Here is a 15,680-nt window from a genome sequence, read left to right on the forward strand (position 1 = left end):
CTTGTGGCGAGAAGTCAAGCACGATGCTTTATACATTCGATTGTGTTGCGACGTTCTTATTCGAGCCAAGACGTGTATTATCAGGCATGTTTGTTGCTTGGCATTACAGGATTACACTTGAGGTGTCAATGACAAGAGCGATGATATAATGCGTCTAAGTAGTCTGTAATAAGAGGATGGAAAAGGAGATGTACGGAGGAATCGAAGATTGTATTAATACACTGAGGGAAAAATTTTTTTAAATCAAATAAATTTGTTTTCTTGAAACTTTTGCTGTAAATGGAAGGAATTGTTTATTTCATTTAAGCAAAAGCATTTAATTTTAATTAAATATGCATGTTATATTAAGTACATTATTTTCATTTATATATTTTTTATATTTAAATACTATTTTCATAAAATATATACTATAATTTATTAAATTAAATATATCATTTTTTTAAATTAAAAAAATTTTAAATTTTTGGAAATAAAAAATGCATTTTAATAAATATTTTGTAAAATTAAAATAGAAATGTTTAATTAAAAATTATATTTTTTTAAGCATATATATTTTTTTCAACATATGCAAATAAATACTTAACTTAAGCAAACAGACGTTTTGAATACAAGTAAATGCGTGATTAGTACCCACCGAATAAATAGTTTTCTTGAATTAACTAAAATTTTTTTATTTCAAGATCAATTCAATTCAATTTTTTTATTTTTTATTTCAGATAATTTTTTGCTCAGTGTATACACGATTGTATTAATATAATCATATTGATATAATCATATTAATATAATCGCATTACTATATTATTCATTCGTGTACGAGGATATATTCCATTGTAAAAAAAATCCTTCCATCCCCATCCGTTATTATCTCTTCATCATTTCTATTGCTTTTTGCGCTTTAATCCGCAATGGCATGTCACTTTTGTCACGATCGCGCGTTATTTTATGCATTGCCAAGCGTCGGGAAACATAAAGCCAAAGCTCGGCTTTAAATGCCCTTTGTCCGACAGTTAACGTAATTACATTTTCGGGCGATTTGTGAATTTCCACAGTATGGGACATTTTTATGGAAATTGCAGTAAGAATGTTCTTTGCCGTCACATAATGTTCCAGAAGAATCAAGCTCGTTTATATCGATCTGTGCAAATCCTTTTTCGTGTAGAATATATTTTTTCCACGGAAAAAATATATTCTGCGCGGAAAAAAATAAGCGTCAAATCAAAACTTGCTACTATATATTTAAATTAACGCGTTCATTGTTTCGTGTATACGCGACAATTTATAATTTTCTTAGAAGAATTTAATAATTTAAAATTTTAACAATATTATAGTCTTTTTTTAATATTGTCACCTCAAGAATATATTTAATTATTATTTAATAATTATTTAATTCAAGAATTATTTAATAATTATTTAATTTAAGAATTATTTAATTCAAGAATTATTTAATAATTATTTAATTCAAGAATTATTTAATAATTATTTAATTCAAGAATTATTTAATTATTATTTAATTTAAGAATTATTTAACAATTATTTAATTCAAGAATTATTTAATAATTATTTAATTTTGCTTTCACAAAATTATAATCTTTTATTTAAAAATGTTATTTTCTATCTAACATTGTTTCTTTTCCATTCAAGAAAATTAAATCTTAAATTACAAGAATATATTTTTCTTGATTCAACTATATAAAATGGCTTCATTCAAGTAAGCAATTATATTTTTCTTTCATTAACGCAATTTCATTTCATTTCAAGATTTCCATGTTAAAACTAAATATATTTTCAAAACAAGAATATCCTTTTTTTCTGTGGTGGAGAGTTTCTGTCCTTGATTTCTGTTTAGTATCATCTTTTCGCAAATAATATGCCAGTGCCAAATTGAAAAAAATTCACACGAGCTCGAGGAGAGGACTTTTTAATTCGAGATATTAAAAATCAGTTGTCAGCCGCACATTTTATTTCGTCATAAAGCAACGATTAGCGCATCAAGGACCTCCGCCATCGTAAAGAAAAAAAGAAATACGAACAAATGTTACATATAAATATATATATATATATCTGTTTCTCGGCGTCAAAAACACACTCGACTGGCTCGTATCTTTTGTAAGTATCGTTTGTGGCTCGTGTGACGCAAAGTAATAAAAAAACATCCTGGATACAGTGCAGAAACGACGCCACTTTACACCTCTGTGGTTCCTCATATTGCGCTTGGCCTCTAACATCGTGCTGTGAAATCCAGAAAACAATTGCGAAAGAGCGTAAAAAGAGGATGTTGTTTCTCTATGGATTATTTATTAACAAAACAAAGGGAATTATATAATTTCCAATGCAATCGACACGTTTTCAGTTTGATGAATCTTTTCACTCTTACGTCAGTAGCTTTTATGACTTTAAACGCTTTTTATATCACGAATCAAATATTATCCGCGTGAAGCAGCCATTAAAATGTCTATAAAATGAAATTCCCCACCAGCTTGTTGCCGATGCAATTCGCGCGAATGCGAAGAATTAAATCGCGGATTTTACTTTTGCCGTCTGTTCGCTTGTGCCAATCACATTCTAAACATCCCAGATATTCATCGGATTTCCGCGAAATCCTATTAGCGACGTTGGAGACCGGTGCAAATGCGCCTCCCGTAATTCAACGATTATATCCGCTATTACAATTCAGCCGTACGTGCAAACGATTCGGTCGTGGACAAAAGCGACAAGGTGATCCATAACAAATTGTCTGAGGGCAAGTACTAATCGCGGAAGCGTTGGCGAAACGAGACGATTGTCGGAGACCATAAATGACTGTTTGGCCCAAGCACCGGTTTAATCTGCGAATGGATCGCGTCAAGAAAACCACCGTTAATCGCGTTAGAACGAGATGCCTCCCAAGATATATGCTGCTCATTTCCTCTGATAATCGGATTTTGCAGAATCCATCCAATAACAAAAGCGTAGACATATATACATATATACATATATATATATATACAGAGTGTTTCTTAATGATTGTGAAAAATTTTTTTAAAATGATTCTTTATCGAAAATTAAGGGATTTTTCATATAAACATATATTCCCTGTGGAGTTACACTCCTTCAAAAAATGAGGGTAAAATATTATAATAAATATTGGTCATTACCAACATTTATTATAATTTTGTTTTTGTCCCAATTTTTCAAACATTTATTCTTATTTCATTTTTATTTTAAAATTTAACTTCTTCGTAATTCCAAATCTATGCTATTATATTTAGCATCGTGCCGTGCACGATAACGTATTTTATTTTTTTCCTTAAAAACTACTGACTTTATGAAAAAAATAAAAGAAATAAAAAGGTTTCTAAATAAATCAAACTTTTTAATGCATATTTTTAGATGATTATATTTCGGCATTAAAAAGTTCTGATAAAAAATTGAATAGGGGTTGCTAGTTTAATTCCCTTAACAATACAAGAGACTGAAGAAAATATTAATAAATAAATAACCTAACCTTTTTTACTAGTAAAAAATATCCACCTAATTTCATTTCTTTAACTTGTTTCAAATTTGCGAAAAAAAACCTAATTTCTATTCCCATCTTTGGAGGAGTGTAACTCTACAGGGAGGGATATATATATGAAAAACCTCCCTTAATTTTCGACAAAGAATCATCTCCTAAAATTTTTCGCTTATTAGGAACACCCTGTATATATATATATAATATATATATATATATATATATATTATATATATATATATATATATATATATATATATATCTCTCTCTCTCTTTCAACTTTAAGTATTTTACAGCTGTAATAATCTTTCCGTAAAAGCGGTTTATTGAGAATGTCAGTGTCAAGTTTAATCCGAAAATCGATTGGAACCTCGCAATTATAAATCCTCTCGCGGCGAATTCTTAAACAAAGTTCGGAAAATCTGCTCCCAGGCATCGGTATCAGGTACGTTTATATCCCTGCCAGGAACTTATATCCCTGCCTCCTCGGCTTTCGAGCCATCTCGTTTGCATGAAGGATTAATCGCGAGTATGGTAACGACGACAGCGAATAGAGGGAGCGGATAAAGACGAGAGGGTGAGAAACGTCTCGTTCGCGTCTTTAAGATTTTCAAAGTGCTCGAGATAGATGTATCACTCGCTTGAAACACATTATTATTGGAAACGACTGGAGGCTGAAAAATCGCCATGAAAGAGTTGAATTGTATGATCGATGGAGATGCGACAAAATATATTTATCAAAGAAAAATTTTAAAAGAAAAATTTTTCCGCGGTATAATATATATATATATTTTTTTTTCCTTCAAAGCGCGCCAGAGATAAAATATTTTTCTTCAATCCGCCTCGCTCGCGAGACACATTTTCGGTGCGGTTTTCGCGTGCCACGATGAACTTATCATTCTGACATAACGACCGTTATGCGGTCGCGGTGACAACGTTGAAATATCAAGTAGCAGGCTGCATAAAAGTCACCGGGCGAAAACCAGGCGGCTCCCGTTGAAACCCGGCGGATTACGCGCCATCCCGAAAATGCGGCCCGCGGTTTCCGCTGACCGCGCAGCTGCGATTCACGGTTCGCAATAAATTCCAGCACATTTCGGCGATGCTCCACCGTGTTACCTACTTATACTTAACCGTACAACATACGCGTGCGCGCCGTAGAATCATATTATCCGGTCGGATACGGGGTACACGATGAGACCATAAAATTATAACGTCGGCTGGCATTTCTAATTTCGGTGAGTGCGCTAATGTTTCGCAAAATGCATTGGATCATTTAAACGGTAATGCACATGAATGCGAAAGGTCAAACCATATTGTTATATTACAATCCAATATTATCGCCATGTAATACATAGCAGTAATATCTCGTATTACAAAGAATATTGAAGAGATATAATATCCATATATATTAATATTTATATATATTATTAGAAGGAAATAAGCGTCAAATCAAAACTTATATACTTAAATTAACGCGTTAATTGTTTCGTATATATTGACTAAAACTAAAAATGTTAAATAATTGACACAATACTTTACATTTATTTTGTTATCGTGACTTTAAGTGTAATGTAAAAATAATATATAAATTAATGAAGAATTACATGAAAAGATAGTTACAATAACTCGTGAGAAATGTTGACGACATTAACATATAATAGTAATTATTTTAACTTAAATTATTTGTAATAGAAACATTTGATTTTAGTAAATTTTTATTTTTGTCCGTCAAAGTTTTAGATTATTTGATTGTTTAAAATGATTATATTAAAAATACTCAAAATAATATTCCATTTCCAAGAGACATATATAAAATGTTGTAAGTTTTAAAGTTGACATAAATATAACACATGAAAGCGTTATAAAAATACACAGAAAAAAGTAAGTGTTAAATCAAATCCTAGAAGAATTTAATAATTTTAAATTTCAACAATATTATAGTCTTATTTTAATATTGTAATTGTCACCTCAAGAATATATAATTATTTAATTTTGCTTTCAGAAAATTATAATCTTTGATTTAAAAATGTTATTTTCTATCTAACATTGTTTCTTTTCCATTCAAGAAAATTAAATCTTAAATCATAAGAATATATTTTTCTCGATTGAACTATATAAAATGGCTTCATTCAAGCAATTATTCAAGCAATTATATTTTTCTTTAATTAACGCAATATAATCTCATTTCAAGATTTCCATGTTAAAACTAAATATATTTTCAACAAGAATGTTCTTTTTTCTGTGTATATATTATATATTATAATAATATATTATATATATATATATATATATATATATATATATATTATAATAATATGTTACAAATATATAATTCTAGGTTTTTATAGCTAATATTTTCATTAATAATAAAATTTTTTATTAATTTTTATTAAAATATAAATACAAAATTTTTATAAATTTGTACTTTTATCAATTTACATAGTTTATATTCGAGCAAAATGTCATCATTACTTCTTGTAACGAATTTTGTGCGAATTATTATGGAGCAATAAATGATAAATAACAGAAACTATGCCACGTATATTAGAATTTATACGAAATGGTGTAGTATTTGCCGTCGAAAATTTTTTGCGAGGTCGTCATACTAGGGGATATTTTGCTCTTCTTCCTTGTACGACATTTATTACGTGCCTAGGTGCACTTTGTAGCTCGTTAGTTCACGATGCACCCTTTCAATCGTGCGGCAATCCCCTCACTACTTTTGCTACACGAGTCTTCGGCGCTTTCGCGCATGGTACGACTAGAAGGGAGAAAAAGAGATAGAGAGAGAGAGAAAAAAAAACGAACAGAAAAGCGTTTAAAAAAAAGAGCACTAGAGTATGAGACGTCGCTAGAGCTTTATCCACTTGTCGCTTGTCAGTAAAGTGATCTAATTTCGGCAGAAAGGACGATTTAAACGTCGCTTGATTTCACCATCTTGTGTAACACATCTCTGCTGTCAAAATACAACCTGAATACACAATTTCGTGTTAACTGAAAAGATGCACAACGCTAATGAGCGAAATTCACTGACATACGCAACATAATGACCCGAGTATAATTATATTGTTTATCGATACAACATTATTACGGCAGATTTCGGTTGCAGATAACAGTTGGAAAATGTTGGATAAATTCGATATTTAAATAAACTCTGTAATAATGAACTGAAACGTATTTAAACAAACTCGTTAAACATAATATATTTATGAGTAAAATTGTAATCGATTAAAATGGGATGATAATAAATTTATCATTAGAATAATTATATTATGAATCTTATGATATTAATTTCGAAATAGAAAACGAAGATTACTTTGCAAGAGTAATAGTATTTTTTCAACGAGTTTAATTATTTCTTCAATCATTGGGATGATCTAGTCAAGCAATAAGTGAAAATACGAAACAAAGTTAGCGTTTTTCGATATCGTTTTAACGTGGGAACAATTTAAAATATTTCCCGTGTTAAAAAAAAAAAGTTATTTATTAAATGTATTTTCCACAAAATTACAAAAATATCGATGCATTTTTCGAGGTTTGTTGATAAAGTTTGAATTATGAAATCTCTGTATTATATAATAATAATTATTATTATATAAAAAATAATTTATAAATAATTATAAAATTATATTCATATTATATTAAATAATTTAATAATAATATAAAATAATTTAACAATAGAAAAGTAATTATTTTTTTCAATTCCCTTTGTGGTAAAAGCATTTTAATTGCGAGTATTTTACAATGATATCCTGAAATGGCTGAAATAAAGCTCGCTTTTATAGATGAGTAACTAACCGCGTAATGTAAATAACGTCCCGAAATAATCTCGCGTAGAATCAATGAATCATCGGATTTACACAAATTCGCCTCTCATCATTTCAGTTGTATTATTATAATCCTTACACATAACAATTAAAGCTTGTTATATACATCATAACTGCTATCAAAATATATATTAAATATTTAATGAAAAAGCATCTAATTACATATTATTATATCACATATTAAATTATTAAAATGCAATCTTTTCTCTTGCGTGCCTGAAATTATACATTTTTTAACTCAGATGGTGCAATCATTTCAGATGAATAATAGTTTCGAAACGTTATAGATAACATGGACAAGTGTTGTATAAAATACCAATAATATAGGGATTAATTTTATATAAACGTATGTGTAATATAGAAAAAGCGATTGATGAATTCACTTCTGACAGAGAAGAATGGGACTCATTTGTGGCGAACGGTTCTCGATCTCAAAGTCAGAAGAGAAATGGATTTCTTGTACCTACCGAGAGGAATTGACACAAATGTAGATCCACCTGTACAAATGAAGGCCCATTTTTCACTTGGCAGCCTTGTGATTCTGCCAACGACTTTTTACGATAACTCGACGGAAGTCTACGATAACTAACTACAATGCGATATCAGGCGTTACATACCGTCCTACTCTAAAACCGATAAATCATATACCTTGCGCTCATTTTTGTAAAATATCGATCCGACTTATATAGCTGTCTCGAACACCTTATCTTGGAAACATTTATGGGATCGGCATGGACGATATTGATGCGACTAATTTTAGAAATTGCGACGTGCATCACAATAAATTTCTTATGTTGTGACATTTCTGCGAATATTGCGAAGTAACAATATAACAATATCACATGCACACAGATGAAAAAAGATAAAGGGGGATATTAAATTAAAATACGGATACGTTACATATTTATAAAAGATTTTTATTCTGCAATTTGTATTCTGTTATCTTCCATCCATTGAATTTATATTTTATGTTTACATTAAAAAAAATTTTATTTTTTTAACGTTGACTTTTTATTAATTAATTCATATATGCAATTTACTTGAATTATCAATATTCTATATTTATTCTTGCGGTATTTTTCTCGTGGTAATTATAACATTTTTAATTTGATAATTTTGCAACACGATGCAACATATTGGAATATTTTTCATCGTATTGTAACGTAAATCCCCTCCTCTCGAGACAAAGGCTTTTGTCAAGGATTTTAATCATCTCACCAGTGTCACAGAATGTTTCATCCAACAAATCGAAACGTGCCATCATCCCCTTCGGCTAATCGATAAACATAATTATTCCACGTCAGTTTTACGACATAAAAGTTTCCGGCGGAAACAAAGCTTTGTGGATCAAAAACGAGAAGAAAAAAAAGCTACGAGAATCGGTAACCCTCCAGCAAAATGAGCTATAGATCATAAGCCACTACACGACGAAGATTGATTAGCGCAGATTCATTTGTTCGTTGACTTTTTCTTATTAACTCCCTTCCTTTCTTTCTCTCTTTCTCATCGTATAATAATAATGTGATTATTATTCCTCGGTATTTCTAATGAACAGATAGACTTGACGGAGACAAAGTTTACTAACAAGATCGCTATAAAACTCGTTAATATCGTGCTTTATCGGAGTAATTATTTTTATCACAGTAAAGATTAGATGAAATTATTATATTCAGAGCCAGTGCTGTATAATAAATCATCCAAACCGCCGTTATTAATATATCGACTGCTGAATTAGTAAATTGGAATAAACGAATTGCTAATGTATAATTATTACAATGTAACAAGTTTGTTAATTATGCTGTAATAAAATACGTATCTATAATATACGTGATACCATAGCAAGTACATAATGACTGTCACAAATTGAATGTGTATCACCGATATATTCAATGTTAAATATATTAATAGCAAGCAAATATTAATGTGAAGCATCACAGGAGAGCTGGCCGGAGTGTAATTTTCTAACATTTTCGAAAAGGGAGAATCACACGCTATCCACTCGATGTTCTTACCAGACTCGTTGACCGCCTTTCGGCGGCCTCCCTCGGTTGGGACCCCTCCCTAGTGGTCCCCGAGTGCTTGTACCTTCCAGTCGCCGAAATCCAGCGCTGTGACAGCTAAAAAAACCAGATAGATCCACTAACGTTAAACCAACGGCTCCAACGCGACGCGAGGCGAGGCGACGGTGATTGTGCGCGAAGGAATTTCGGGAGCCGGCGATTTTCGCTTCTCAACCGCGTCCCGCATAAATCGTCATCGCGCGTACACGTCGCGTACGTATGATGCATGAGTGTGTCGTGTAAATTTAGGCGCACTGTCACGCAGGGGAAAGCGCTCGACGAAGATGAGCCGATCGATGAGGCGACAGTAACGCGCGATAGGGCACTACGTAATTAGTGGGTGAAACATCGAAGCCGCACTGAGAAAAATCGTTTGATTGTACCAACAAGACGTATATGATTGAAGGCATTTTAGTTAAATCAAACAAGAATTTCTAGTTATCATGATAAGACTCGATTTTTTATAACTAGAACGTTTAATAGATTTTACTATAAGGATTTGGTTAGTATTTTCTGGTTGGATCTATAAAATTTCTTGTTACATTAATTTCTTTGCTTGCCGCTAGCTATATGTATATAAAGAACTAGTATTAACATTAAATCCAAAGTATTTTTTTTCTCTTACGAGCAGTAGAGCCAGAAAGAGGACGCTAGCTCTCTGATTGTGTGTGTTTGAGCTGCATCCTCTTCTTGCGTCACTGTTTATCAGTCTAATTTATAACAAACTGAATTTAAAATAATTTATTCAACAATCTGAATTGAATTTATATAATAATTTTGTTGGAATTCAGAATATTAAACAGGCTTTTGAGATTAGATGGAAAAAATTTTAGACGACTTGGTACTGGGGAGTTTAGTATTATTAACTAGAAAATTTGATAAATTTAACAGAAAGAAACTAATCAGATTCATCTGGTAATTCCTACAAGAATTCTGATTCGTTCATTTTCCAACAGACATACTGGTTGAATCTACTAGAAATTTAATTAATGCAACCAGATTTTTTTCTCAGTGTATTTTTTTGTCTTACGAGCAGTAGTGCCAGAAAGAGGACGCTAGCTCTCTGATTGTGTGCGTTTGAATTGCATCCTCTTCTTGCATCACTGTTTATCAGTTTAATTTCTAACAAACTGAATTTAAAATAATTTATTCAATAATCTGAATTGAATTTATCCAATAATTTTGTTGGAATTCAGAATATTAAACAGATTTTTGAGATTAGATGAAAAAATTTTAGACGACTTGGTGCTAGGGAGTTTAGTATAGCCAGAAAATTTGGTAAATTTAACAGAAAGAAATTAATTAGATTCATCTGGTAATTCCTACAAGAATTCTGATTCGTCCATTTTCCAACAGACATACTGATTGAATCTACCAGAATTCTAATTAATGCAACCAGATTTTTTCTCAGTGTATTTTTTTATCTTACGAGCAGTAGTGCCAGAAAGAGGACGCTAGCTCTCTGATTGTGTGTGTTTGAGCTGCATCCTCTTCTTACATCACTGTTTATCAGTTTAATTTCTAACAAACTGAATTTAAAATAATTTATTCAATAATCTGAATTGAATTTATCCAATAATTTTGTTGGAATTCAAAATATTAAACAGATTTTTGAGATTAGATGGAAAAAATTTTAGATGACTTGGTGCTGAGGCGTTTAGTATAGCCAGAAAATTGGATAAATTTAACAGAAAGAAATTAATTAGATTTATCTGGTAATTCCTACAAGAATTCTGATTCGTCCATTTTCCAACAGACATACTGATTGAATCTACCAGAATTCTAATTAATGCAACCAGATTTTTTTCTCAGTACGGGAATCGAAGCGAGAGAAGAAATAGCCGTACGTTGACAATACGGATTAACACGAGACTTCTAATTGATGACGTCTGGGGGCGTCAAAGAGACTTTGACAGACATCATCTCGCGAAGAGAAAGGGACATCACTGTAATTTACATTTCAGTTTCGCTGTTAATGGCAGGGAAACGCGAGGATAAAGCCGAGCGAATTTTCGCCATGATTCGATTTAAAAAAATTACTTGGAACAACGCGACGATAAACAGAGCGCGGAGTTGCAGTGAAAGCGGTCGATGTTAAATCAGACACGCGCGTACATATACGGTGTGTGCTCGGCGCGATTGGTTACGAAGCCATTTTTTAAATAAACGCTCGTAGCCCGTGTTTTTTCACCTCCCGCTTTTTTGCATCTCGCTTTTGTAACGAAAGCAAACGTTGTTCGCCGGTATTCACATGCGAAAATATTCATAGCACCGCTGGTTGGTCATCTTCCATGGCTCGGCCATTCGATTTCTCGTGCGGAGCTATAGGGATTTTTATGATTCTACGTTCACGCGAAAAAAAGAAGCGTATGCGAGGCATGAAAAATTTATAACGTTCCTACGATCGCGATTTTAATTTTTATCGACAAGATTGATTTTAACGAGAATTTTATCAACTCTATCGCGGGCTAGTTCCTTAAACGCGCGGTGAAGAGGAGAAAGTGCGCTACTAGAGAGTCCAGTGAAGAATTATTTTGTAACATCCACAAAATTAACGCTTCGAGGATGCTCGTTGGCGCTTAACAATTAAACGTTGTTTCAAGCGTCGTACATTCGCGGAACACTTCTCGGAAGTACCCGAGTACTATCTCGGTCTCGACGAGCGGCGTTCGTTTCACCGATGTTTCCTGGACCCGAGCCAAACGGGGAATCTTTATACTCTGGGAATCAACCGTCTTCGCGAATCAACCATCTATCGAGTTAGTTCCACTCGCGAAATAGGCGGCGCGGCTCGCACTTGAATCGATTTCCATATTTTTAATTACCCCCGCGTCCCGTTATATTTCTCGCGGCTTCCCAATTTGCATCGGGATCGGAGATCGGGCCGCGATAAAAATGCACGAGGGCGATAAATAAGGATGAATGGGGCGGACGCATCGCGGAGGAAAAAGCGGAAAATAGAACGGATCCTTTCTCCGTCGCGGCCGTTCGCGGCGACGGAAAAACTGTTGCGAGAGGGAAGCGAGTAATTGGACACCGGGTGGCTATATTAGAGCACGCGGAGATAGACGGAGATGGAGAACGAAGAGACAGCGAGAGCGTCGAAGGCCGCGGAGAGACGGAAGAGCCAAGAGATGGAAAGGAAAGAGGATGGACCGAGAAAGAGAAGAGAGAGAGAGAGAGAGAGAGAGAGAGAGAGAGAGAGGGAGAGGGAAGACGCTGACGGAAGTGAGCTGGCGAAATTGGTACAGCGACGGATGAGTAAAAAGAAAATGACACGCAGGTGCGAGGGAGAGGTAGGTGAAGAGGTGAGTTTTTAAAAAGCGGAAAAGTAGGAGAGGATCAAGCGCATAGAGACGAGAGACTCGGAGAGAGAGATTGTGATGAAGATCGCGCGCGTCTTTCTCGCTAAAAAAAAGAAAGAGAAAAGCACGATGATGTGAGAAAAAAAGAGCAGGAGGCGAAAGAGGAGCGGCAATGAAGCGAAATGAAAGGTAGATGGCAAAATCGGTATAGTCAGAGAACTAAGTTAATGGGAAAATGGGAAAAGGAAGATAAAGACAATGGAAAAGTGAGACAGCCCGAGTTAATAGGAACCGAAGTAAACCGAATGTATACGTAAATGGGACAAGATGTAATTGAGAGGAAGAGAAAAAAGTGAAGAGGAGTGAGAAATGAGAGGAGAATCTGCAGTAAAAAAAAAACTAGAGATAGTAGAACAATAAACGCAAATATTTTCGCTCCTCGAGTGATCATTGTGCAACGTTTGTAGTATTAAAAAAGAATAATCAAAGAAAGGGGAACGTAATAATGAAAATTAAGAGAAAGAAGGTAAAAAGGAGTTTTCTCTTTTTGTTATATATATTATATTTATTAGCGTCAATCATAAGTCGCACAACATCTCTGAATATTGATAAAGTCAAAATAAATCAAAAATAAAAAATGACAAAATTATGTTTGAAGAGTGAGAATTCTTTAAAGAGTCACAATAATCAAATAATCGAAAAATTTATTTGGAGCATTATTTTTAATTAAATTAAAAATTTGTAATTGCTTTGATAACTAGGCTATTAAACAAAGCAATTGCTTGATACAAAATTTCCAGATAGATATTTAATTAAAATTCATTATTTTCGTTGTAATTCTTTAAAGAAGGCTCAAACATAGTTTCCTCATTTTTTATTTTCGACTTACTTTGACTTCGTTAATTCGTTCTCCAGGGATGGGCTGCGATTTATAATACACCTTATATATGTAAAGAGGAAAGAGTTTGAAATGAAATAATCAGAATGGAATAAAATATTAAAATAAAGGCGATAAAGTCGCTTGCTTAAGAAAGAAACGAAATGAAGAATTCATTCGAGAATGACGAAATATTTAATGAAAAGCTGTGCGATATTAGCAAGCAAGAACGTAAGGAAGTCAATGTTGAGACCAGAGACAAAAAATCTTTAGCAAGGAATTTTGAAAATCGTAGTAACAAGCTGCGCAGAGAATTCGCGTTGGAAACAGAGAAGGACTAAAGTGAGATGTCCCAGGGCAGGTTAAAGAAGATAAATGTATCAAAGGGAAAAGGAGAGCGAAAGCAAGAAAAGATGAACAGGAGTAGAAATCAAAAGTCGCGGAGGAGCAAGGATAAGCGGAGGCGAAATCGGTAAGACAGGAAGAAACATGGCGAAAAATTCGAACGGGGACGGATTCAATGGACGATAGTCGGGATAGAGAGTCGTTCTTGCAGTGGCTTATTTAATTTATCGCGGAGAAGAAAAATGGAGGAAAACTTGAGGCAGGAAAGGGAGAGAAAGGAAGGGAAATCCCGAGAGGAGAATCAATTTGTAGCGCGAGGAATGGACGTAGAAGGGCAGATATGCAGAATCCGGAGAGGATCTCGCCCGCTATCGTCGTCGCGCGCGTGTCCGCGCGCGCGCGCGCGTGCGTGCGTGCGTGCGTGCGTGCACGATACCGTTTTAGTATCCGAGCGCACCGGTGCGCACCGGTGTGCATTATCTAACACTTAAAATTAGACGGCAATGGCGGCGGTAGCGACGACGACGACGACGACGACGGCGACGATGACGACAGCGACGACGATAATATTCTCTCTCTCTCTCTCTCTCTCTCTTTTTCTTTCTCTCTCACGGTCCATAAGAGGAGGGAGGAAACGGGATGGAGATCCCCGTTGAATGCGATTCTCCCATGAATTACGTTGCACCGACGATGCACTTGCACTACGACACTTCCCTTCTTTTTTTTTTTATTTAGCACTTTATTCCAGCCCGGGTATTCGCTCTCGCTCGCTTCTCCTCTCTCTCTCTGTTTCGTCCATCTTTATTTCTCTACTCCTTCCGGCCTTACTTTCCGGCGGCGTATCGCTTTAAGTAGTGTGGTGTTTATCGTATGTGGTGTGGATGACGAAGATGCGACGAGATGAGACGAGGTTTTTTACTCAGACGCACCGCGATTCGTCCGGGCCGGCTGGCCGCCCGTTTCAGAGTGAATGTCTTATTAGTTATTTCTGGTCTAGCTACTTCGTCGACGCTCTCTCCTCCTTCTTTTCTTGATCCTCTGCCCGAGAACCGACTCTCCCCTTGCCTCCCTTTCCGCTGCCGACCCTCCTCGAGCATTCGGACCCGATCTGCATCGCGCCATCGGCCGTGCAAGCTCGAAAGCTCGCGCGGATCAGCGCTTGCGGCGAATTATCCGCGTGCTCGACGAGGGGATCGATCGAATCCGCGATCGGGGGCGATTCGATATCGGAATTCTCGATCGTCGGATTTAAAAGTCAAAGCATCCTCCTGGATCCTCGAGGGGATCTTCGAGAGAAGTATCCATTTTGAAAGGGATCAGTCGCGAAACAAGGTCTCCCTTTGTCCTCGACGCGAATGGGTTTCGATTATTTACGCGGGATTTCGAGATGTTTTTCCCCTTCGTTTATCGAAAAATAAGGTCCGCGACGTCAGCCTGGCTCTTGCTTCTTCTCCTGTATTTTTCTTTCTTTCTTTTTTTTTTATTTTCCGAAGCGCGGGTCGAAAATATCTCGCGACATATGAGATGTCGAGACGTAAACGTCGCCGAGGTGTCCCGATTAATTCTGGTCCCGTGTCCTTTGGCGAACGCCTGGTATATCCGACCGTGTTCCTCTTTAACCTTGCGAGGGTGAAGTTTACGACTACGCGTAACTTGTTCTCTTTGCCCGCGGTTATTCCCAATTGTTGCTTTCACGACCCTTGAATTTTCTCCGCACGCTCAAATAATACGTACGTGCTTCGTTTTACTTGTATTTTATTACAAGTTATAAGA

At 34.9% G+C, this 15,680-nt stretch overlaps 1 protein-coding gene across 2 annotated transcripts in view; it reads right to left on the reverse strand.

Moving 5' to 3' along the window:
* The window catches only part of LOC105257993 (RING finger protein nhl-1), a 92,812-nt gene extending 77,875 nt beyond the window's left edge, over positions 1–14,937 (reverse strand). Inside the window, exons 1-2 of one of the 2 annotated variants that reach the window (XM_011268976.3) lie at positions 14,837–14,937; positions 9,333–9,437 (exon numbers count right to left, since the gene is read on the reverse strand). The gene's annotated coding sequence lies outside the window, so the exon portion shown is untranslated. Of the gene's footprint in view, positions 1–9,332; positions 9,438–14,735 lie in introns of both variants that reach the window. The other variant, XM_011268977.2, reaches the window with a different exon arrangement.
* Positions 14,938–15,680: the final 743 nt, after the last annotated feature.

Source organism: Camponotus floridanus, unplaced genomic scaffold, assembly GCF_003227725.1.
Source record: "Camponotus floridanus strain SB8 unplaced genomic scaffold, Cflo_v7.5 scaffold14, whole genome shotgun sequence".
In the NCBI taxonomy this organism is placed as follows: Eukaryota; Metazoa; Arthropoda; class Insecta; order Hymenoptera; family Formicidae; genus Camponotus; species Camponotus floridanus.